This window comes from Bufo gargarizans, chromosome 1, assembly GCF_014858855.1.
Source record: "Bufo gargarizans isolate SCDJY-AF-19 chromosome 1, ASM1485885v1, whole genome shotgun sequence".
In the NCBI taxonomy this organism is placed as follows: Eukaryota; Metazoa; Chordata; class Amphibia; order Anura; family Bufonidae; genus Bufo; species Bufo gargarizans.
Window position 1 is genome coordinate 441,296,204 of NC_058080.1, and position 25,234 is coordinate 441,321,437.

The window sequence follows — 25,234 nt, forward strand, 5'->3', positions numbered from 1 at the left end:
AGGGACAGAGCCATCCATCTTCTGTGCTCCAGCCCATTGCATCTTGCCCTGTGCAGAGTTAATCTTTCATCTCAGCCTCTTCTGCTTGGATTCCTCAGAGCTGAGGTTGTGATAACCTTAGTGTACAGGAGACATGCGATGATGGACCCCTGTAGCATGGGAATCTGCGAAAATCTGAGCACATAAATGTGGGAGTGGGGTTTCCAGCTGTGTCATTTGAGGAGGGAAGTAAACTTTACAGCTGGCAGCCTGCAGCAGCAAGCCCTGATGAAGCCCAGATCTCATTAACAAGTGCTCTGTGGGGTCTCAGCAGACTCATGCAGCAAGGAGTAAGCACCAGGGCAGGCTGCCAATGACTTCTCTTAGAGTAAACATCTTATAACATTCCTATAAGTGCTCTTATCACATACTCCCAAGATTTCTCTTCCCTGGACAGTCTCAGCTAAAGTCACCACGCTTTAACCTGGAGTGCAAGCACTGAACAAGCCTGCACACAGTGAAACTACAGGGACTCTCGGTCTAACTTTGGAGTTTTAGAGGCAATTTATTAAGAACTGTGAGTATTACACCTTAGGGAATTGTGCTCTTCTGCCTACTAGTACTATTATGTTATTTTGTATACTTCATGGGTTCTCTGCTTTAAGGGACTTTACTTGTTCCTATAATTTGTGATGGCCTCCTAGCTTTCTGAATGTTTCCATGGAAAGAACATACTCCGACATATAATATACATACTATATAATCTCTAGAATCATATATGTAGTAGTTATTTACTCCTTACTGCTTTTATAGAGCCAACATCTTGCATATTAATGTAGTAGGAGGTGGTTATCTCCACGGGCTTTGTTCTTGGTACTGATAAAGGTAACACTATCCAAATTGTGTAAATTCTGTTATCAGTGTTAGGGCTTATGCACATAAATAGATTTTTTGCCCGCATCCGATCTGCATTGTTTGCGGACACCTTCACTTCAATGGGGATGATGCTGTCTGCATCCGTATGTCTTTTCAGTGGCATCCGCAAAAATATAGAACATGTCTTCTTCCTGTATGCATTACGGACAAGGATAGGACTGTTCTATTATGGTCCGGGCGTTCCTTTGCCCAAAATGCGGACGCCTTTACTCAGCAGATTCATTGTAGAAGAGAAACTAAGATGAAAACTAATATTTTATTTAACTGTGCAACTTTCTTAGAGAATACACATGGTCTTATAAGGGCACAATCATTTATTCCCCAGTCTCTTGGCTTTCTTCTAGTAAAGTCATTTAGTATCTGAGGGTAATATTGTGCTTTCAGAGACTTCTCATTACTGCAACAGTTGTAAGGCAAATCTGCACTAGTATTGTGACACTTGGAAGAGAAACACATCAAAATGGGATCATATGATGGTATATATATATATTTATATATACATATATAACAAGCCCATATTTACTAATGTGGCGCAAATTGGCACATGTAGGGTTTTTTCTGAAGTGCTTGAAAAAAGAGGTGAAAGTGAAAGGAGCTTCATGGGAAGGAGGGCAGGACCTAAGATGCGCCATTTTGCACCTACATTTCAGCACAACTCTGTGTCAAAGTAAGCCAACCAATAGTATAGAGTCAAGTGTCCCCGCTCCACATTTATTTTCCAGCCTGAACCACTGTGACAAATCTGCATGTCTAGACAGTCTAAATTGACGTCATCTATAGGATTAGTAAATCTGTGCCTTAAACTGGATTTACACTGGCCGGCTGAGCGGACGATTGTCGGGAAGGAAGCGCTCCTTTACGACAGTTGGCTGCTTGTTCAGTGTAGGAAACTGCTGCATTTACATTGCGAGCCCTCGTCCTCATACAGAATCATGGTTTCTGAGCAGCAGATCACTATTTAGACAGCACAATCTGCTGCCCAGAAGCCGTGATAAGTGGTGCCTGCATGAAAGACAGGATCACTCGGGCGATCAGCGGCACATTTACTTGACAGGAGCGACTGTTCACATAAACGGTCGTTCCCAATAATCTGCCCGATACTTGGGCCGTGTAAATGCACCTTTAGTCTTTGTCTTTTTTGGTACTGCATCTGCTTGATTATCGCTTGACCACAAATCTTATACGCCTGAAAAGGGGCAACATGCGGTCTTTAAAATGCTCCTCCAGGATTCCTATGTATGTCCCCATAGAAAACTATGAAACTTTCTTGACAGCAGATATGACATGCCAGATGTCTGCGCATCACTGATACAGTCTATAAGCATGCAATGGCAGGAGAATTGGACTGGTGGAGCAGAGAAACAGCATTTTGGGGGCATGTCTTAGATTTTTAATTATCTTGGACAACTCCTTTAAATTTGTTTTTGCTCGTGTTATATAAAGGTGCTACAACAAGTGGATCCAGGGCCAGATTAAATCAGGCCAGAACAGGTGAATTCCTCGGTGGGCCGATGAGCAAGGTAGACCTCTAGTGCACAAGTGGCACATGGTACAGAACATTGACTGCATTACATGTAATAAAACTGCATACAGCAGCTCAACCAAAAACAAAGTACCCAGTTGATTATTATAGATGCATCAGGTAGTTGAGATGACTTCTAAGTACAGAGGCAGGCCAGAGAGTATCCTCTTTCATCAGGGACCTGCCATCTCAAAGTCACTTCAGGGGCTCCTATAGGCAATCACCTTTCATCCTGCTGCTGCCTGCCAGTGTATGATCAGATCACATTTGTATATAGCTTTACAGTGGGCCCCAGAATGAATTTCACTGCTGGGCCCAAGGCACCCCAGTCCGACGTTGGCCATATAAATATAAATAAGACAGGGAAACCTATCCTGGCTCCAATACATACATTCCCAATTAGCACTACTGATCAGACATGTTGTTTGAATAGGGATTAAAACTCGACCTGTCTGACTTTTATTTTCTACAGTGATAGACATTGAAGGACAGTCCAGATGCCTCCATATAAATTAGATTGTTGGCAGGTCCTCTTAAAATAGGAGGGATCTGCTAAGAAATGGCAAATGTGTATGGCAAGCTTATGAGTGTGAGGGGCATTAGGCAAAACATTAAAGGAAACAGAATTGTTTCATTTCTTAAAGGGAACCTGCCATGTTGAACGTGGTGCCTTAGCTGAAGGTAGTATGTTATAGGACAGGAAGAGCTGAGCACCTTGATGAATAGTTTTATGGGAAAGGATTCAGTAGAACTTGTATTTTATTCATTTATATCCCTGCTCATTCTGGGCTTTGAAGTCAAAAAGGTGGTCCTATCAGTGATTGACAGCCTTTCATCTATGACTGTGTATACAGAGATAGCTGTCAATCACTAATAGGACCGCCTCCTGGAATTTAAAGCCCCAAATGAGCAGGAATTTAAATATATGAAATACAAGTTTTACTAAATCTTTTCCCACAAAACCATATATCAATTTATTCAGCTCCTCCTGCTCTATAACATGCTGCCTGCTGATTATTTTGCATTTTCAAACAGACCTGTTCCCTTTAATTTCTTTAGTGACAAATGGATGCCTTTTTAAAGGGAACCTGTCAACAGTTTTATGGTGTCCTAACTAAGGGCAACATAAATAAGTGACTGATTCTCTTAGCAAAATGCTGGGTCACTTTCTTTAATTGACCTAGTCAATCTGCCAACATCTTGTATTGAAAATCTCCAGCTGATAATGATGAGTCATGAATATTCATGAGCTCCCGACTCTCCCCACCCACCTGCTGCTGAATGACAGTTATTTTCCATATGAATCAGCAGCAGGTGGGCAGGGGAGTGGCTATAGCTCTGAATTAAATAAACCCTGGACTCACTGACATCACGCCGGACTCCAATCAGCTCATTCGCTTGTGGCATGTGGCATCTTTGTGTGTATATTATGAGGTAACCATCTGTCACACCAGTAAGTGAATACATCTAAGGCACTTTTTAGTAGTTAATGATTGTATATAATTAGTTAGATTATAATCAAATATCCACATGACAGGTTCCCTTTAAGGTATCCTGTTGTCTTGCATGATGGTTATTGGATGATTACTCACTGCATTCTCAGACATTGCCATATGGATGCACATGGGAGCACGGCAGGAACTAACAGGCAGGGAACAGAGATGTATCACAGAGCACCTTTAACAGTGTGAAATGTAACCTTTAATAATATTTATTAAAATACCCCAATAAGTGCAATTTAAAGATTTTTTCAGCTGGGAGAAGAGGGGCTGATGCTACAAAAGGGAAAGATAACTCACCCTCAGTGCTGCCCCTATAGACTAATGAGCCCTGCCTACAAAAAGAAATAGCCATCCTGATAGGGGCGATCCAGTGTCCGGAACTTCCTAAAAGCCCTATATAGCCCTGACAAGGGATAAATACCACCACCTAAAGAAATCTATCACAGAGATAAGTCAATAGTCTGTGGTCCTTCAATAATAAATGTAACCAAATATACAAAACGCATGCTCAAAAATAATAATTAATATATCTAAGAGAAAAAATAGACATGATCAAATATTGCCATATGTCCCAAACATAATCATATGTCCCAGACACTGGCATATGTCCTGACGCGTTTCACTGCACCTTTCAAAGGTGCCAGTTCCTCAGGGGACAAAATTTTATGTCTCCAATATGATTAGTAATTAGATACTGATAAAGAGGATGTAATAAATAGCTTACTAAAATAATACCCACCAAATATGTATGTCAGCCACCACATTATAGGGCCATCACAACCTATATATATTGGTAAAGGAATAGGCACATATATAACCACCTGACTTGATTAAGATATATAATAAAACAATCTGATAGCACATGTCTATGAGATTAAAGTGAAAAGATAATCGCCCAATGTATAGGTGACATTGTATACTTGATATCTCAAGCAAAGATGTACGCCAGACAATGGTGTTTGCTTGATCTCATGCTGTCAGAGATGGCAGAGATGGGAACAGAGATGGTCATGGTCAGGTGAGGCCTACAGCATGTTACCAGACACTGGCAGCTATGGCCACCAGGAGGGAGCAAAAAGATGCAGGCAGGCATAAACCACCAGCAACACAGGGTGAGTATTTCGGCGGCCATGCCTGTGGGCAAGAACTGCCAGCATTATATAGTGGTAGTAAAGTAGCAAGTACCAAGTGTAAACTACAACACCAAGTGCCAGTTACTTTTTAATTCTCAACATTTTATATTTTACATCAGACTATAATGGATGAAAATGGGATACAAACTACAGTATAGACTCAAGGTCCATAAAGTATGGAGCAATGGCTTTGGCAGGCTCCATAGTGCAGCTAAAGAAGGTGGCTAGGTGAAACTTTTGTTACTCACTTCTTCCCAGACCCAGAACCGTTTTCCCACTCAGCCATAAGCTTGCTGCTCACAGCTGCCAACCACAAATTTCCTTGACGAGTGGCCTACTTTTTATGCCACTAAGACTTGAAAGAGACATCCTACAAGTATTATTTGCCTATAGATTCCTTTCTGGCTTGTAGTCCTGTGTTTTGACGCTAAGGCCTCATGCACACGACCGTACCATTTTTTGCGGTCCACAAACCGCGGATCTGCAAAAAATGGAAGACGTCCATGTGTCTTCCGCAATTTGCGGAACGGACGGGTGTCCCATTGTAGACATGCTTGTTCTTGTCTGCAAAACGGGGCCTCGGAGCAGAGCAACGGATGCGGACAGCACGCGGAGTGCTGTCCGCATCTTTTGCGGCCCCATTGAAGTGAATGGGTCCGCATCCAAGCCGCAAAAACTGCGTCTCAGATGCGGACCATAACTATGGTCGAGTGCATGAGGCCTACGCTAACCCTGACAAACATTTTTGCCCTAACTATAGATTTTGCCTACTACTTGATCCTACTGGTTTTTGCCTTGTGCTTATAGCTTTTTCCCTATTCCCACTAATAATTTTAGGCTATAGTGTACTTTGAGTACATATAAATACAGGGTGATCCTTCTAATTTTTATCTTAATCTCCTAGTTTTGACCTGTGGTATCTTAGAACTCTCCTGTTGTCAGCTCCTGGCTGTTGCAAACCTGCTCTGGGCTTACTACAATTTGTGACTACTCTGGCATCTGACCAGTAAAAACCATACCCTCATTTAGGGGCTCTAGGTTGGAGTCTTTGGTCAGAAATGTAACACTTTTATTTCAGTTGTCATCAAGTGGACCACTGTTCATGAAGAATGTTGCTCCATTCAATAATAAAAGCCATCCAAAATATATTTTGCTTCTTTCATTTTCCTTCTTCAGTTAAAACAACCCAAAAAATGCATAGTGGCTTAGTGGTTAATACATTTGCTTCGTAGCACTGGTCGTGTCTTGAATTGAACCCAACTAAAGGCAATATCTGCATGGAGTTTGGAAGTTCTCGCCCTGTTTATGTGGGCTCTTTCTAGGTGCTCTGGTATCCTCCTACACACCTGAAACATTTAGTCTGGTTAGTTCACAGTTTAGGAAACAGGGAGTGATGACAATTTTTGGACAGCACTGTGGAATAAGTATGTTCTATATTAATGAATAAAATAACTAAAAATATTTAGCCAATGACATTCAGATATGGGTACAGCTAGGATCTCAAATCATTTGGGGCCAAAGCCCCAATGTATATGTGCCGAATTCTCGATCTATCTCCTCCCCAGCCCTAGTGCTAAAGATTTTTGAATGGACATTATATTCAGTGCTACCAAAAATACAGGAGTAAACATCATTATGGATCTATTACATCCAGTGCTATATGATTCTACACATTCTTTTTCCTCTTCTTTTCCAGTTGGCCCAGTTCGCCATGATGACTTATTTCAGCATTGTCTCATTTCTGCAGTTTGCTACGCAGTGATCTTAGGTTCCTCAGTTTTCCATAACCCTACCCCACTTTGTTCTTTAACAGTGCCTCCAGCCACAGTACCTCCAGTAGTAATACTCACTGTCACGGACGGTGTACAGGAAACAAGACAATGCAACATGCATATATGACTCAGTGGATCCAAAGCTAAGGAACCAAAAGGGAGACCCCTGCACAAGACCTAGCACTTTCCCTGGCTGCTCAGCCTATGCAAAGATCCCAACGGTGGATGGATGCATATCCACGTACCTCGACTATATAACTCCTGAACACCCTACAATAGTGAGGGGACACGACCACCGGCTCCCTACACCAGACACGGAGGGAGTGAGGGTCACCTGGGATCCAGCAAACAGAAAATAACAGATAAATGTACAGCACTTAACTTTGTAGCAGACTGGGAAACAGGATCAGCATGCACACACACTCCAGGAAGTAGTATAAGCCGCCCAGTAAAGCATTATGGGGAGGAATTTAAAGGGAAGCAATCAGTCCAACTACATGACAGCTGAGAGAGGCTAACGAGATGAGGAACTGAATACCACAACAAAGAAAACTCAAGGAGGAGGTTCTGAAAGGCCTCTGTCAGAGCTTCTCAGCTGTCTGGTGGTGACACTCACTTTGTAGTGCCCCTAGTAGTGATAAAGACCCCATGGAGCCACCAGAAGTAATAAGGCCCGCCTATACTGCCATCAGTAGTAACAAGACCCCTCTATAAAGCTTCCCTATAGAGCTCCAAGTACTAATAAGGTTTTCATAATGCCCTCATAATGCGCCGCCTGAGACATGGCATAGTTGGTCATGATGTCATACCTCCATTTTATTTCCTCATATGGTTCAAATGCCTGTTAGTGTAAACAGTGGCAATGGAGCCATTGGCTTTTGTACATAGCTGCCTTTTCTACTTTATTACCAACCTGAGGATGATGGTGAGGATGACAGTTCTTTTGGGCAGCAGCTTCTACATCCAGAGCCCTGGACAAAACATCTGGGGCCCAAGCCCTGGATGTTTTAGCCTAGTGATGCCCCTTAGATACTAGAGGGAATTGTAGGAAACATATTTGTAAAGCAATTTAATCTCAAATTGCAGAAAATGCCCCGAAAGAACAAGAACCAATATTATGTAAAATTGGAACAAACTCAGAGAAGCAAGAATAACTTATCAGGGTACATTCGAAAATGTTATCAATAGAAAAATATTAATGGTGGGTTTAGACTGCATGATGTAGCAGCCGATTGTCGGGAAGGAAGTGTTAAGTGAAGGAGGCCGCTGCATTTACATACAGCAATCTCCTTCACAGTATGAGGAAGAGGGATCACTATAGCAGTCCCTCATCCCCATACAAAATCATTGTTTCTGGGTGGCAAATCGCTGTTTAGACGGCACAATCTGCCGCCCAGAAACGATAATTGGTGTGCCTACACAAACGACAGGATCACCCAATGAATGAGCGTTTCACTCGTTCATCGGGTGATCGTGGTACATTTACACTGGCAGATCGCCGGGAACGAGTGTTCTCAGGAACAGTCGTTCCCGATAATCTGCCTGATAATTGACTTGTGTAAATCCACCTTAAGACATCCATGATGCTCAGCTGTTTCTGTATGTCCTATTGACTATAAGGAAGAATGCAGCAGAGCGCTCCTAAGGCTAGCCATGCACTTCAGATAGATGTCACCCTAGCTAGTTATCTTTATGGTGATAAGTGTAATAGATTTCAAATTGAATAAAAAAAGAGTAATAAATACATTTCCACAACCCGCTAAGGAGTAATATACAACCCGATCTGCCATTTGTTGTGTCTTGAGTGCCTATTCCTTTAGCTTGATTGGCTGCTGGGAGTTTCATAGGGTGCCACATGGCACCTTAATTTGAAAACACATCATTTTGATCTATTTGTGATGCTGCTTGCTATTTCTAATTAGATTTCCACTGTCGTATTTTTTTTATAATCAGATTTTGAGACCTGACGTCGTCAGACTTGCAGGTTAGAACATATCCACCACTGTGTGTCTCTAATTATGATGTTTTTAGGATGGGCAAACAAAATAGTCACTTAAGAGCAGACAGTGGAAGGTTGTAAAACACGAAATCATTTGTTTTGTCTGCCTTAGCTATTATTGTGAAGCCTGGAGCATTGGCTCAAAGTGCTATGAATGCTGGCTTGGAAGATCGGAAATTATAGCTGTGTGATCTGTTTGATTTGTAGATAAATGCAGCAGCCAGCTGACTAAAGCAATTATGGCTGTGTACCCAGCACAATGGGGATATTCATGCTTCATTTACCATGGCAGATGTATGATTTTCAACATTTTATGGTTATTTGTGACTTCCAAGAAATTGACGGTTTTACTTTGGGAACTAGGCTGATGGGTTCTATCTGGTTATCCTAGAAATCTACCCGTTATCGCATACATTGTGTGATACTTCCTGTAAAACGCAATCTGTTTACATAGCTTTTGTTAGGGCCATTGACTTCCCAAGAATGTTACCTCCTTTAATCCAGCACCATCATTTTCCCATGGACCAAATGAATGACATTGCTACTATGCATGTCCATATGCAGAGCACACTGGTAAAAGCCACTCTCTTTATTCCCTTTTTTACTACAGCTGTTCAAATGATCTAGTAGTTTTTCAAGGTTGAGGGCTTGCCTTTTTATTGTGAGTGCAGGGTTTTGGAGATTTTCAGTTTAAACATTTTAGTCTCCTATTGGGAGATAAACTCCATTAAGCATATTCTACATTATATACATATGTAGCTGTGTATCCTCTAGATAGTTGGAAGTACCTACCAGCATCTGCTTGTAGTAGGTTAATGCGGTGTGTAATTTTCTGCTGCCACTGAAACATTAGATAGTTCATTTAGAAGGTTTTTACGATGGTGGAAAGAAGTGAGATGTTCAAGAATAAATAGTGGGAGTCCCAAAGGAAGAGTATACAGGGAGTGCAGAATTATTAGGCAAGTTGTATTTTTGAGGATTAATTTTATTATTGAACAACAACCATGTTCTCAATGAACCCAAAAAACTCATTAATATCAAAGCTGAATATTTTTGGAAGTAGTTTTTAGTTTGTTTTTAGTTTTAGCTATTTTAGGGGGATATCTGTGTGTGCAGGTGACTATTACTGTACATAATTATTAGGCAACTTAACAAAAAACAAATATATACCCATTTCAATTATTTATTTTTACCAGTGAAACCAATATAACATCTCAACATTCACAAATATACATTTCTGACATTCAAAAACAAAACAAAAACAAATCAGTGACCAATATAGCCACCTTTCTTTGCAAGGACACTCAAAAGCCTGCCATCCATGGATTCTGTCAGTGTTTTGATCTGTTCACCATCAACATTGCGTGCAGCAGCAACCACAGCCTCCCAGACACTGTTCAGAGAGGTGTACTGTTTTCCCTCCTTGTAAATCTCACATTTGATGATGGACCACAGGTTCTCAATGGGGTTCAGATCAGGTGAACAAGGAGGCCATGTCATTAGATTTTCTTCTTTTATACCCTTTCTTGCCAGCCACGTTGTGGAGTACTTGGACGCGTGTGATGGAGCATTGTCCTGCATGAAAATCATGTTTTTCTTACCTTGCAGACTTCTTCCTGTACCACTGCTTGAAGAAGGTGTCTTCCAGAAACTGGCAGTAGGACTGGGAGTTGAGCTTGACTCCATCCTCAACCCAAAAAGGCCCCACAAGCTCATCTTTGATGATACCAGCCCAAACCAGTACTCCACCTCCACCTTGCTGGCGTCTGAGTCGGACTGGAGCTCTCTGCCCTTTACCAATCCAGCCATCTGGCCCATCAAGACTCACTCTCATTTCATCAGTCCATAAAACCTTAGAAAAATCAGTCTTGAGATATTTCTTGGCCCAGTCTTGACGTTTCAGCTTGTGTGTCTTGTTCAGTGGTGGTCGTCTTTCAGCCTTTCTTACCTTGGCCATGTCTCTGAGTATTGCACACCTTGTGCTTTTGGGCACTCCAGTGATGTTGCAGCTCTGAAATATGGCCAAACTGGTGGCAAGTGGCATCTTGGCAGCTGCACGCTTGACTTTTCTCAGTTCATGGGCAGTTATTTTGCGCCTTGGTTTTTCCACACGCTTCTTGCGACCCTGTTGACTATTTTGAATGAAACGCTTGATTGTTCGATGATCACGCTTCAGAAGCTTTGCAATTTTAAGAGTGCTGCATCCCTCTGCAAGATATCTCACTATTTTTGACTTTTCTGAGCCTGTCAAGTCCTTCTTTTGACCCATTTTGCCAAAGGAAAGGAAGTTGCCTAATAATTATGCACACCTGATATAGGGTGTTGATGTCATTAGACCACACCCCTTCTCATTACAGAGATGCCCATCACCTAATATGCTTAATTGGTAGTAGGCGTTCGAGCCTATACAGCTTGGAGTAAGACAACATGCATAAAGAGGATGATGTGGTCAAAATACTAATTTGCCTAATAATTCTGCACGTAGTGTAGATTCTAATGCTAAAGAATGCATTTATCTCTCACAGGATGGTGGGAGTTCTACAGCTCATGGTTCCACAATTCATAAAGTCCTATAAGCATTAGAAGAAGGTGGCTGTTTATATAGCATGCCCCATCATCCAGTTCATACAGAGGAACAACAGAGTAAAAATCAAGTTTGGAAAACATGGCCTGAATAATAATATATTGCTTATTGCTCTGTTAGGCCTAGTTCACACTTGATAATAGTGATTTCCTTCAGAGACTGTGAGCCAAGACAAAAAGTGGAGTCTACAATCTACACAGAGATAAGGTATAATGGAAAGATTTGCACTCGTTCTGTTTTTGACCTGGACCTGGTTTTGGCTCACAATTACTTTTGGAAATCTCTGACCGAACACTGACTGTGTGATTTAGGCCTTAGACTTTGTAAAATTATTTAAATAGATTTTTTTTAAAAATAAAATCCTCCATTATCTATATAGCTGCTACATACAAACCGGATTCCAAAAACGTTGGGACACTAAACAAATTGTGAATAAAAACTGAATGCAATGATGTGGAGATGGCAAATGTCAATATTTTATTTGTAATAGAACGTAGATGACAGATCAAACGTTTAATCCGAGTAATTGTATAATTTTAAAGGAAAAATACGTTGATTCAAATTTTCACGGTGTCAACAAATCCCCAAAAAGTTGGGACAAGTAGCAATAAGAGGCTGGAAAAAGTAAATTTGAGCATAACGAAGAGCTGGAAGACCAATTAGCACTAATTAGGTCAATTGGCAACATGATTGGGTATAAAAAGAGCTTCTCAGAGTGGCAGTGTCTCTCAGAAGCCAAGATGGGTAGAGGATCACCAATTCCCACAATGTTGCGCAGAAAGATAGTGGAGCAATATCAGAAAGGTGTTACCCAGCGAAAAATTGCAAAGACTTTGCATCTATCATCATCAACTGTGCATAACATCATCTGAAGATTCAGAGAATCTGGAACAATCTCTGTGCGTAAGGGTCAAGGCCGTAAAACCATACTGGATGCCCGTGATCTCCGGGCCCTTAAACTACACTGCACCACAAACAGGAATGCTACTGTAAAGGAAATCACAGAATGGGCTCAGGAATACTTCCAGAAACCATTGTCAGTAAACACAATCCATCGTGCCATCTGCCGTTGCCAGCTGAAACTCTACAGTGCAAAGAAGAAGCCATTTCTAAGCAAGATCCACAAGCTCAGGCGTTTTCACTGGGCCAGGGATCATTTAAAATGGGGTGTGGCAAAATGGAAGACTGTTCTGTGGTCAGACGAGTCACTATTCGAAGTTCTTTTTGGAAATCTGGGACGCCATGTCATCCGGACCAAAAAGGACAAGGACAACCCAAGTTGTCATCAACGCTCAGTTCAGAAGCCTGCATCTCTGATGGTATGGGGTTGCATGAGTGCGTGTGGCATGGGCAGCTTACATGTCTGGAAAGGCACCATAAATGCAGAAAAATATATTCAGGTTCTAGAACAACATATGCTCCCATTCAGACGTCATCTCTTTCAGGGAAGACCCTGCATTTTTCAACAAGATAATGCCAGACCACATTCTGCATCAATCACAACATCATGGCTGCGTAGGAGAAGGATCCGGGTACTGAAATGGCCAGTCTGCAGTCCAAATCTTTCACCTATAGAGAACATTTGGCGCATCATAAAGAGGAAGGTGCAACAAAGAAGGCCCAAGACGATTGAACAGTTAGAGGCCTGTATTAGACAAGAATGGGAGAGCATTCCTATTTCTAAACTTGAGAAACTGGTCTCCTCGGTCCCCAGATGTCTGTTGAGTGTTGTAAGAAGAAGGGGAGATGCCACACAGTGGGGAAAATGGCCTTTTCCCAACTTTTTGGGGATTTGTTAACACCATGAAATTCTGATATAACATATTTTTCCCTTAAAATGGTACATTTTCTCAGTTTAAACTTTTGTTCCGTGATTTATGTTCTATTCTGAATAAAATATTAGAAGTTGGCACCTCCACATCATTGCATTCAGTTTTTATTCACGATTTGTATAGTGTCCCAACTTTTTTGGAATCCGGTTTGTATTTGTTATTTGACAGTGTAACATGCACAACGAACACCATGGGTTGTATGTAATGTTTAAGACAAAAGTATGTATCAGAGCTAGCCAGTTTAGTGCTCACCTGGTCCTGTTGTCCAAACAGGACAACCTAACAATGGTGTAGGTGTGGTATGGCAAATAGTCCTTTGGCTTCTGGATTTCCTCAAGTTGTATAACCTTGCTAAATGGAATCCAATATAAATGTAGTGAATGATGGTGGGTAGATGTTGTGTTACCAGAACAAGGAGTCCACAGGTGGAGTGAATAGCAATTGTGGACACGATGTTTCAAGAACAAATAGTTCTCTTCCTCAGGATCTGAGGAAGATACAATGATTGGGAAGCTGATCTACAAATCAATGTATGCACCACAGCAGACTTATATTTGACTTTACTTTATGACCTATTGCCACCAAACCCCCCAGAGCTGAACACTAATATATTCCCTGCCCATCAGACCACACCTCCACCTCAAAAATATTTTAAATCGACTCTTTCCTTAAAGGATAGGTCATCAGTATGTGATCAGTGGGGGATTGACTCCTGGCACCACTGCCGAACAGCTGTTTGAAGAGCCTGCTGTGCTCCCATGAGAGACGCAGCCTGATCGCAGTTTACCATGCACAGTTCCATCCATTGGTGCTGGGTATTCTGGCTCAGTCAATTTCACTTGAATGCAACATCACTGGCCTAGAAAGAGACATAAGCTCTCATTGAGATCCGCAGTCTCGCTAAATGGCTGATCGGCACCAGTGTCGGGAGTCAGAACCCCCACTGTTCACATGCTGATAACCTTCCCTGAGGATAGGTCATCAGTATTAAACACCTGGACAATGCCTTTAAGTCAAGAAAAATGCTTCAACATTCCCTGATCATATTGCAAAAACCCTTCATTTATGGAACCACTGATAACATTCTTGCATCCCTCCAATTTATCCTGAATTCTACTGTCAGGTTGACAGTTTTTCCTTTTTCCTCTATGACCTCTCTTGTTCGCCAATCGCTTTGCTTGTTTGAGGTCCAGATATGATGCAGTTTTTTAAATATTTTTGAGTTTAGGGTAAGCAAACGTGGTTCTTTATTCACATTACTATTACCGCATTTGTTTCTATAAGACGGACACACATTACAATAGCTTTTTACCATGCATAATAAATACCACATCCCTATCACACTTGCGTGTAAATTATTGGGATGAACATAATATTAAATACATCTGTGGTCTTCGCACTGTCTTACTGGAGAGTCCTGAAATAACTTTAAGCAAGAATATAAAAGTTGTCAGCAAACATTTGGGATTGATATTTGACATCTGCTCCGACAACCTTGCATCTTACTGTCTTTGTCACTAAACACAGACAAATGGATTTATTTTTAGATTTGAGCGTGGCCTGATGTTTGTCGAGTATTTCCCAGCTAACCTCTGTCTTCAAGAATAATTCATTAAAATAAAGCCATGTCGATGTAATGCAGATGAATCCCTGAGTAGGCCCTATTACACTGCCACACTGCAAGTGCTGATAGATGATAACACCACCGGCGCTCGTTTGTACCGGCCTGATTACACAGACCGAGGCAAACTACCGTACATGTGGGAGAAACAATTGATGCTGCAGTCTTTCCTCCTTCATTCTGTTCAATTCATTATCAGTAGCACATCCTGATTACATAGGATTACACAGGATAATCAGGCATCTTTCACCATCATAAAAGATGCCCATCAGCCGACAAGCAAGATTTTTCATTTGCTTATCAGCTGCTATTATACGGGCCACTTATCCGAAATGTGGGTTCCTATGAACGCCTGTTATAATAACAATTGGCACAAAAATCTCTCCCAGAGTGCCTTAATTACTAATAGTGCCTCCTAGAGTTTTACTGCTCCCAGAGGGTGCCTGTTAGGAGTAGTGCCCTCCATATTGTGCCCAATAATAATGCCTCACTATAGTACCACCAGTAGTAATAATGCCGCCTAAAGTGCTCCCAGTAGTAATAAGGCCCCTCTATACTACCCCAGTAGAAATAAGGCCCCTCTATAGTGTCCCCAGTAGTTATCATAGCCTCCTCTACAGTGCCTACAGGCATTGTACACAGGTAGAGCTGATCAGGGTCTGTTAAGACCCTGCAGCTCTAGTCTGTCCGAGGCATAGCTGCCTCCTCTATTCACTGCATAGCACTCATTGAGCGCTATGCATCAAGGAGAGTTGTTCTCAGCTGCTCCTACTAGATTGCAGGAGCTTTAATTCTGTACATGTAATGCACTATTAAAGTCCAGCACCAAGCTCTGTTCTCTTTTTCAAGAGAACCCCTTTGAAGTGGATTTCCAGGCACCTCCGTTGCATATGACTGCATGATATTATTGTCATCAGTCAGATCCCAAAGAGCAAACTTAAAACACATAATCAGACATCATACCATAAAAACTAACAAAAGAGACAAGAATAAAATAAAATAAACTTGAAAATATTAAAAAAACAGACCCATAATCCAGAAAAAGTAGAAAACAGACCAAGACCAGAAAATACTGAAAATCATTTGTATATGCTTACTCTCCGATTGCTCTTCTTCAGCTCTGGACATCTGCCTCTGCTGTATTGTGTCCTGATGATGCCCAGATCACTACGTTTATTATTCTGGACAGCGTCAGAACATGTAGTACAACAGTGCCCCTGGCTGAAGCAGAAGAAGAGCCATATCCTTCCTACTAGAAATCTTAAGGTAGGGCGAGCAGCTGAACAGTAGTACTAAAGCAGGTGGGCTCTTTGGGCATGGGGGCCTGGAGGACTATTTTAACTGTGACAAATACAAATTAGAAGTAGACATCTGGAAGGTGACAGACATCTCTTCTCAGTAATGTAAACTATGCGAAAACGTTGCAATATAATGCCATTTCCAAGAAATACGTGAAACTATATTTGACTGATATAATTAAGGAGATCCTGTTTATTTCCATTTTCTGCTTAGTGCCACCCAGCTTGTAACATCTGGAAGACATTAACTGCTGTGCTAAGGTTATCAAGGCAAATGTATTGTTAGAATTAAGATTTTAATCTTGTCTCAAATTCCTGATTGTTTTGGATCATGTTATCCCATGTTAAGCTACTCAGTCATGGGAAAGAACATTTTCTTTCTGTATTGCTATAGAAAAAGTGTGTCACTGCATGGAGAAATATGATTTCTCGAAACAAGATATAAATGCATTTTATATTTCATTTTAATGTGTGCTTTTAAAATATTATATTTCCAGTATAGTTTTTGATATTGGTGTGAAAGTGTATAATGCAGGATGATAACCACTCGGGCAGGGTTGTAACTAGAAAAGGCTGGGCCCGAATTTTGAATAGAGCCCCCTATGCAATTTCCCTGCAACGTCCTTCTGGCGACTAATCAAGACCGTCCACGCCTGCCATAGAACCCCCCACCCACTCAGTAGACATGCACCCTTTGTGCCCCTGCACAGTAGAATGCCCCCTTGGAGCCCCCACAAAGTAGTTATATCCCCTTCACAGTAGATTTCCCTCTTAGTGCCGTCACACTGTAGAATGCCCCCTTATTGCCCCCACACAGTAGTTATGCCTCCTTAGTGCCTCTACACAGTAGAAGGCCCCTTTAGTGTCCCAACACAGTAGTTTTGCCCTTGTAGTGCTCATACACTGTAGCATGCCCTTTTAGTGTCCCACTTAGTAGCTATGCCCCCTTTGTGCCCCTACACAGCAATATGGCTCCTTAGTGCCCCTACACAGCCATTATGGCCCCTTAGTCCCCCCTTACAGTAGTGCTCCTCCCTTAGTGCCCACACAAAGTAGTTATTTTCCCCAAAGTAATTATGGCCCCTTAATGCCTTCCTTATAGTAGTGCTGTCCCTGTGGTGTAAATACAATACTCATCTAGCCCCATTTCCTTGATGAACAGAGTAAATCCCGCTCTCCTCAGCAGGCACGGTGCAGTGATGTCATCACACCTGCTCAGTAGGAAAGTGCACAGGCTTGGGAATGATCATTGGCCCCTGCACTCTTCTACTCAGCTGGTGCATCACACCTGCTGGGGAGAGCACAGCTGGGGAATGTGGCCCTGGCCATAATAGATGACAGCCGTAAATTATGGACTACTGTGTGTGTACTTGTAAGTGAGAACCAGACCTATTGGCCCAAACACCCCAGCCACGGCGGGCCTGTGGCGTTAGTTCCGACCCTTGCACCATAGGGTTATGTAAACTATACAGGGCATGATTTGACAAAGTGCTTTATCAATAGAGACAACAAAGCATTAAAACTGCTTTAATTGAGCAATAATTGGATTTAATAGGTGCCAAATTGTTAAAGGGGTTAAATGCCTTTTTTATATTGACCTATCCTCCGAATAGGTCATCTATATCACATCGGTGGGGGGTCAACTCCTGGCACCCCTGCCGATCAGCTGTTTGAAGAGACAGCAGCCTGCCTTCTCTTCACTGTTTACCTGCTCGCCATCGACATCGCAGTGGTGAGCAAGTGTCATTACAAATAAGCCATCCTACTGAAGTGAGTGGGACGATGGAGTTGTTATTACACCTGCTCACTTCCTCAGTTGCAACGGTGAGCAGGTAAACAGTGAAGAGAAGGCAACGCATGTACGAGTGCTGTTTTCTCTTCAAACAGTTGATCGGCGGTGGTGGCAAGAGTCTGTTCCCGATCTGATATTGATGACCTATCCTGAGGATAGATCATTAATAATAAAAAAGTGGACAAAAGATAGTATAATGAAAGAACATTCCCAGAAAGATCTTTTGTCCATCGTTGAATATGTATGGGTAGTTTGAACAACTTTAACGATCAATATATTGACTAAAATGTGTATGGCTGTGTCTACGAGCATTCATCATATGTTTTTTTGTTCAACTGCTGTTCAGTCATCAACCAATTTATATCTAAGGTTACTTTCACACTAGCGGTAAAGAGATTCGGCAGGCTGTTTCACCAGCTACCTGAAGGCCCATTGGGCCCACTAACTATAATGGGGATCGGCAGAGATCTCAATTCAGGTAGCGTCCGGCAATGCCGGATCCAGAGAGCTCCGGCCGACTGTTTCCCACCGGATCAGGCTCCTGAATCTCTTTACCAATAGTGTGAAACTAGCCTAATGTGTATGGCCACCTTTACTCTCAACTCTAAAGCCACTCAGACACAGGATAACTGTCAAACATACAATAGTTTTGTTAACAGTTGTCTCTCCGGATCCCCCTATACACATGCATGCCTGTCCAAGCTTACATGTGTTGTGAATGGGAGACCGGAAGAAGCTGCTGCCAAGACACCACTGGCAGGTGACATATCTTCCCAGGAACAAAAGGTTCAGCTATGTTGAAATACGATACACCTGTTCCTCTTCTCTCCTGACATCTGGAGAAGAGTAGGGAAGTCACCATACACATTAGAAAGTCGGTCGATCCCACTGAAATGCATATGTCATGCTTCAAAAATACAATTTATAGGTGCATCTTAATAGTATCATCGAAAAGTTAATTTATTTCAGTAATTCAATTAAAAAAGAAAAACTCATATTAGGCTACTTTCACACTAGCGTTCGGGCGGATCCGTTCTGAACGGATCCGCTCATAATAATGCAGACGGAGGCTCCGTTCAGAACGGATCCGTCTGCATTAAAATTACAAAAAAAAAGCTAAGTGTGAAAATAGCCTCGGACGGATCCGTCCAGACTTTCAATGTAAAGTCAATGGGGGACGGATCCGCTTGAAGATTGAGCCACATTGTGGCATCTTCAAACGGATCCGTCCCCATTGACTTACATTGTAAGTCTGGACGGATCCGCACGGATCCGCACGCCTCCGCACGGCCAGGCGGACACCCGAACGCTGCAAGCGTGCGGAGGCGAGCGGAGCGGAGGCTGAACGCCGCCAGACTGATGCAGTCTGAGCGGATCCGCTCCATTCAGACTGCATCAGGGCTGGACGGCTGCGTTCGGGTCCGCTCGTGAGCCCCTTCAAACGGAGCTCACGAGCGGACCGACGAACGCTAGTGTGAAAGCAGCCTTATATAGATTTACATACATAGTGATCTATTTCAAGCGTTTGTTTCTTCTTAATGTTGATGATTATGGCTAACAGCTAATGAAAACCCAAGTCAGTATCTCAGAAAATTTTAATATTATATAAAGCCAACTTTTCAGACAATAATAGTTTATCATTGGTCGGCTAAAAGACTTATTCTTAAATTTCACCGGACAAACATTTGGTTGAAATCTGTTTAGATTGATATAAATAGGCACCTTTAGATACAGGATTCAACCTATGCTGTAATTATGGGTATGTAATTTGTATTATGTTATTCAGGCTTGTGACTGATAATCTTTGTATACATTTTGTACTGACAGTTTTACTGGGGCTGAGCATATTCTATTAAAGGGGTTATTCAAGACTAAATCAGACCTCCAGACATGGCTGACCTGCAGTGTTGATTATACTCACCTGGACCCTGCCACTGGATTCAGTCTGTGTGGCAGTTCCACTCCAACATGTCAAAATCTATCAATGGGGTACATGTGACTGCTGCAGCCAATCACAGGCCGAAGAGTTGACCTGCTCCCCTTACCTCACATGTAACAATATTGATGACCAAACCTTAGTATAGGTCCTCAATATCAGATCAGCGGGGGTCTGACACCCAGGACCCTTATGATCAGCTGTTTGAGGAGGTAAGCACCTCGCCCTTCTCACAGCTTACCAAGCAAAGCACCATCCAATGGATAGTGGATGAGTATGATATTTCAGCTCAGCCCCATTCAGTTTAATGGGATTGAGCTGCACCTAGACCACATGACCGATGAACGTGATGTCATTGGCCCTGGGAAGAGGCTGTGGAGCTCACCGGTACACTGTGACTTCTTTAAACAGCTGAAAGGTGTGGGTCCACCTCCTGGTCCTGAGGCTAGCCTTTCACTTCAAAATCACATATCGTCTGAATGCTACGTCTAAACTAGCGTCTTCTCACTCACTTACAACAAACCAATATCTTGAAAATGGTGTGGCACTGAAACACAAAGGGAGAGATTTGTGTTTCATGGACCGTCGTGTTCTGCATCTGTCTTCATATCCCTTGCATTTAAAGAGGATGAGCTTAATTTATGGCAAGGCACAGGCCTAGCCATAAATTATGGCACATGCTTCGGCAGTGAGAGCACCTAAACTTAAATCTATGGCAGCTCCAAGCTAGCATAGATTTACGTCTTCCTTTCAGCCGGAAAACTGGCGTAAATAAAGATAAATGTGCCATGCCTACTGGTCCCACCACCTCGCCACCATCGCCACACCCCGCTCGGAAAGAGGTGAGGGCAATGTAGAAATGCCACCTGCAGCAAATTTTTGTTGCAGTGGCATTTAAAAAGTCACAAACAAAAGTTCTGTGACTTTTTTAAGCCATAAAAACTGTGACCACAGGGGAAACAGGTGAGGCTCACGGTGGGCCGATGGGTGCAGTAGTTCATGTACTCACGGTTAGCAGATGCCTCCCTTGGCTGGCGTACAGTGGATGGGAAGACATCACAAAATCCTTCTGGGTACTCTCGGTTACAGGGAACACCAGCCAGATGGAAGATGAGGTGCCCTTGATGGTAATGAGTGTAAGGTGCTTTTGCGGCTGGGCCCCTAGTTGGTGACGTCAGCACCGTTAGGTGCAAATATTGAGAGTAGAAGTAAGAATGAGGAGTCGGTCGTTGTAAACCAGTTGAACATTTTCTGAAGAATCAATAGTCTCTGGCAGTTGGTACAGTTCATCAATGGAAAGCGTTTTGTATAGCACAAATAATAATAAGTGCACTGGTAATCCTATTATCAGGTAGTGGCAGTTGTCAATGGAGGGATTCTTCTAATTCTGATACTTTACAGGCAAGGATCCTGGTGGTAATCCCAAGTTCACTCTATAGCACTCTGGTACTAAAGTATGCTGATATATATAGTTACTATGAGTTATCCTTTAAGGGCGATCTCCCTTGTGGCAGGCAAACACATCTGCTTCATTATTTGCAGGGTACTCCTATAAATAGGTTTTTCCACTAGGACCCGGAAGGCTTGTGTAGTGGATAAGGACAATTCTGCGCATTAATTGTCTCTTTGTGTGCTGGCACTCGGAAAGTTGCTCTCAGGCACTTGTGCTAATGAGGTAACAGCTAAGTTTAGCTGTTACCCTTGCCAGGCTCTCTGCATCTTTGTACATAGACTCACTGGTGCTTGGTTGCTGTGGTAGTCTTCTCCAGGCTTGATCAGGGCCTAGAGGAAAGGAAAACAGCTACATGGTGACTTTAGCCTGTTTCTCTCCTCCATGAACTTGCTTCTCCTCCTCTCACACTTCAACTTCAACTAACTAACTTCCTGTCTAGACACACCCAAGCTATATGTATTATGTGGTGCCATCACCACCTAGGGGCGAGTGGGTGTAATGACATTGCCAGTCTGATAAAAGGAAATACCATACAATGTAAATACATACATATATATTCAGATGTTTAAAGTATCCCATTTACACACATATGTGGGACGCAGAAAAAGTTGTCAAACTTTTTATTTAAATAATGATTAAAGAGGTTATCGAAGAAGGTCACCGCTGCTTTCTGTGACTGGCTGCAGCAGTCACATATCCCTTCTGTTGACAGAAGTTGTTTCAGCACTGCAGGGAGTGGAACAGCTGGTCCAGGAGAGACCGAACCCAGCAGCAGGGACCAGGTAAGTAGGTAAGTATGATCACCATTGCAGGTCGGCCACTCTGGGGGTCTTTTATAGCCCCGCTAAGCTTTATTAAAATTAAACCACAAAGCTCATTTAGGCATTTTAATTAACTGGACAGTTTCAATAATTACATCAGAAAGGATATTTTGTAATCCCTTTACCGTATTTTCTGATGCCACAGTATCTCTCAGCACCTGCAGCCCTGCAATGTCACAACTGCAACTTACAGAGGATCTGTACTCATCAGACTATGCTACTTAATGTAGGGGCAGTAGTCTAAGGGGATAGGGGCCAGACTGCAATTACAAAGCAGCCCTAGCAAACAAACCCTACCAGCCCGCATATGATATTGCATAAATATAATGGAGCACAATGCATGCTGCTGTAAAAGTTTTATTACTTGGTCATGCCCTGATATAAACTATAAATGGAAAAAAGAAAAGAAAAGTGGAACATGCCAAATCACATGTGCAACATGCCGCCCCCCAGGTCCAATCGTGTTCCAGATTTTGGGAAAGCCGAGTTTTGTGTGTCACAGTGCTCCTACCTGGATATCGTTGCTCCCCAGGGTTAGGCTCTGCAGCAATAAAGGAGAGAAAGTTATAGTTGGTGGAGTAAGAGTCCAGACTTGGTAAAAGTTCAACAGCTTTACTTGAATAAACTTGCATCCAGACAATATTTGGTCTTTCTCTTGGCTCCAGCAGGTTTTGGGGTAAACTGCCAGGCAAACTAGGATACCTTGCTTTATTGGTCTCTGCTGTGCTAGACTCTGGCTTCCGTCTGGTAGCTGGACTTTCTGACAGTTCTGGTACCATTGAGCGGGGTGCCTTTGGCCCCCTCGTAATACTCTGTCTGTAAACTGCAAGGAGTCATTCCCAGAGCTCCTGCTGCAGGGGGAGGAGAGTGGTCCCCTCACTGCGACATGTCTGCTCTGCTTCCAATTCTCAACTTCACTCTCAACTGACTATAGCTTCCTGCAACCCCTCCCTTTGTAGGAAGCAGGGCTAGCCCACTTCAGCCCAAAAGGGGGAGAATGGAATGGTAAGTTCCAGTCTATCTAAAGGTACTCTGCCAGATACACCGCCACCTGCTGGTCAACCAGACACAGTGCATTTAATAACACTACATAAGTTACACAGTAATATTAATAAGGCACAATATCAAAAGTACCTGGAATTAAATACACAGATGACATTATGTGTTAGTCATTAGAGAGAGTAACAGGGTGTGGGAATGGTAGTTCCTGTCTGGGGTACTACACACGGTTAGGGACATACGTTACCCCCCCCCCCCCCCCCCCCTTTTGCAATACGTAGTACGGCAAAGCTCAAAATATCTCTTGAGCAGCATCAAATACCACAGTGCAGCACAAAATGTCTCCCCAAGAGCGCCAAATATATACTACTATGCAGCAAAAAATACCCTACAGAAATGTTATTTCTTGACTACCCCTCCCCCACTGGCAGTAGCATTGTTCCCAGTTAACCTCTTCCCACCGCAGTGATATCCCTTTTTTCATTTTTTATTCTCTACCTTCTAGGACCCATAACTTGTTTTTTGTGGAACAAGTTGCATTTTCTAATGGCACCATTTATTGTTGCCAGTGAGTGGAATTGGAAAAAAACGAAATTCTGTCTTAGTTTTATGGTTTCATTTTTACTGTGTTTTTATGTGGTAAAAATGACTTTTACATTTTGCAGGTCATTAAGATTACAACAATATCACATTGTTACAGTTTTTCATGTGCTTTATTTAATACTTAAAAAAAAAATGTAAACACATTTTTGTTGCATCACCATATTCTGACCCCATATCTTTTTATATTTAAGTCTATGGAGCTGTGTGAAGGCTGTACCCTGAAAGCAACAATTTAACTAGATTTATGTAGTGCCAATGACAGCATATTTCCAGATAATTTCTCTGTTAATAAAGATATTGAATTGTTTTATGACAAATATTTTTCTTTTAGTGTAGTACTGTTCGTGATTTCCAATAGTGTTTTATGCTCCTTAGACTTAAGATGTAATGTGATACCTGCTGAGATGAACATCTGCATTGCTCTTTGTGTGTTTTGATCATGTGTATCTGTTCAATTATGCTCATCCTCAGATGATTTATATGTTTAAGAGCACATAATTATGGTTGTTTTTTCCAGTAAAGTCTTCTTCTCATGGCTGAATGGAGGGTCATTGGTGTACCAATTAAAATACAGCCTCAGGCAATTGAGGAAGCTTTGCTTGTAAACACTTCAGTTGTGCTCCTCACCTTAGCTTCACTTTTTAAGATTAAAGTCTGTCTTGCCCCTTGCGTCTTTATGTGTGTTTATGGAAAAGGCAGATGGTAAGTTCTTGTAGAGCAGTGAGGCACAGAAATTGCTTATTCAAATATTGGACCACAGTAGATGAATAAAAGTAATTCTTTTTCTAAACTGAAGTATTGAGTATTGTCAATCAACAGTAAAAGCCATTCATATAACATGTAAAGCGATGCTTAGAGATAAGTGATGGTGCAGAACACCAGTAATGGTTTGTTCCTAATGTTATACTATGTAAACCCAGCATGACCTGGTATGGTTGGCAGGGACAGGGTCAACCACCCTATCCCTCCCTCTTGGCAGGAGTGGGGTTGTCGGACTTCCAACCTGGAGGGGGCATTCTAGTCTAGTGAGTAAAGGGGAAGGAAGCAAGTCCTTGTGCTCCTACTCCTTAGGCCTCATGATCCATATAATATCAGTTCAATCTAAGGGTTAGTACTTCTGCTATAAAAAGAACAAGAAAGAGAAAGAAAGACAAGAACTTGAATCTGCATGGCTAAAGTATAGGAGTCAGCAAGGTAACCTGCGATTACAGCTATACAGACTTTTCTGCTTATGATGGACTACAGTTAAGACACCTATCACACTTAACCACGATCAGCACAGACATGCCTCTAAAACCTACATCCCGCAGTGGACTCTACAGCACAAACTCTTGTACAATTTATCAATCAAATCACATTTTCTAAATTAACAAAATGCTTAAAGGGGTTTTCCGAGATTTCCGACACCTGGGACCTCTGACGATCAGCTGTTTGAAAAGGCACTGGCACTTT

General features: G+C 42.2%; 1 protein-coding gene across 1 annotated transcript in view; it reads left to right on the top strand.

The window, feature by feature from the left end:
- Nucleotides 1–280: 280 nt before the first annotated feature.
- Nucleotides 281–25,234, top strand: part of FREM1 (FRAS1 related extracellular matrix 1) — a 197,898-nt gene continuing 172,944 nt past the window's right edge. Inside the window, exon 1 of the mRNA XM_044272263.1 lies at nt 281–556. The gene's annotated coding sequence lies outside the window, so the exon portion shown is untranslated. The remainder of the gene's footprint in view (nt 557–25,234) is intronic.